Source organism: Apium graveolens, chromosome 9, assembly GCF_009905375.1.
Source record: "Apium graveolens cultivar Ventura chromosome 9, ASM990537v1, whole genome shotgun sequence".
Lineage (NCBI taxonomy): Eukaryota > Viridiplantae > Streptophyta > Magnoliopsida > Apiales > Apiaceae > Apium > Apium graveolens.
This window is the reverse complement of record NC_133655.1, coordinates 161967467-161968993: the sequence shown is the minus strand read 5'-3', so window position 1 is coordinate 161968993 and position 1527 is coordinate 161967467. Positions and strand designations below refer to the sequence as shown.

Here is a 1527-nt window from a genome sequence, read left to right as displayed (position 1 = left end):
AGCTAAAATTTGGATGATTTCTGTTGTTAGGATGATAAGTAGCTGGCACAGGCTACTGTTGTCACTGATAATTGTTCACATACTGAACAGATTCATTAATAAGAGAACACTGATCCGTAGCATGAGAACCTGCACAAAGCTCACAGACCATAGCTATATGATTGACTCCATAGGTGGCTAGAGAATCGACCTTCTTAGACAGCGCTTGGAGCTGCGCTGCAATAGCTGTGGCTGCATCGACTTCCAGAATACCTTCTACCTTCCCAGGCATCATCCTTTGAGTTGGGTTTTGATGCTCATTTGCAGCCATAGTCTTAATAAGATTATAAGCCTCAGTATAGCTTTTGGCCCACAATACGCCTCCATCTGCTGCATCTAGCATGGGCCGAGATTGGGCCCCCATACCATTATAGAAACCAGTGATCACCATCCAATCGGGCATTCCATGATGTGGACACTTTCTCAATATCTCCTTGTAGCGCTCCCAAGCTTCGCACATAGATTCTGTAGGTTGCTGCGCAAACTGGGTAAGAGCACTCCTCATAGCAGCAGTCTTTGCCATTAGATAAAACTTCACCATAAACTTTTGCGCAAGATCTTACCAAGTAGTGATGGACCCAGCTGATTCGGAATGTAACCAGTCCTTAGCTTTATCCCTCAGAGAGAATGGGAAAAGCCTCAGCTTGATAGCCTCATCAGTCACACCATTATATTTGAAAGTACTGCAGATCTCGACAAAATTCCTTATGTGCATGTTGGGGTCTTCAGTCGCAGCTTCTCCGAAAGAAACAGAATTCTGCACCATCTGAATAGTGCCCGACTTGATTTCAAAGGTGTTAGCCTGAATAGCCGGATGAAGAATGCTTGACTGAATGTCATCAATTTTAGGCCGAGAAAAGTCCATAAGAGCTGGATCTGCCGGAACAATACGATCACCCATGATTAAAGGTTCTTTCTGCTCACTTCCTGAATCCGAATCTTCAAAATCTATTTTCTCCGGAATATCAAGAACTTCGTCTGTCTCCTCAGCTGTATCTAAAGTCCTCTTGCGAGTATGAGAACGACTTTCATAAACGCTCGCTAGAGTACCTGAAATACAACTGGAAAAAATAAATAACACGTCTTAATCACTAAGTCCTAATGACCAATGATGGTAAGTACATAAACTAAACAAATACGCCGAGTCCCCGGCAGCGGCGCCAAAAACTTGTAAGGGAGAAATCACGCGCTAATAATACACGCAAGTATACGCGTTCGCAAGTAATATAGAATACTTTCTAGTTCGTTCCCACAGAGACTCAGACAAATTATGTTCAATTAAACTCACTCACCAATGTATGATTACTTCTAAATGTTAAGAAAATAACACTTAGAATTGATTAACTAATTATTAACTACAATTAACTACTACAATTAAGCACTTAATTAACACTTCGAATTAACAATATTAAAACACTCATGAGATCACAACTTCATTACTACTTCCTTCAATAGTCATTGTTATTACCCTTAGCATGCAACAGTGAT

At 41.0% G+C, this 1527-nt stretch overlaps 1 non-coding gene across 1 annotated transcript; it reads left to right on the top strand.

Annotated features, from left to right (window-relative positions):
- The first annotated feature begins 440 nt into the window (after positions 1-440).
- On the top strand, positions 441-547 carry LOC141687933 (small nucleolar RNA R71). The gene has a single exon (XR_012561410.1). It is a non-coding gene; the product is annotated as a small nucleolar RNA R71 (small nucleolar RNA).
- The last annotated feature ends 980 nt before the right edge of the window (positions 548-1527 follow it).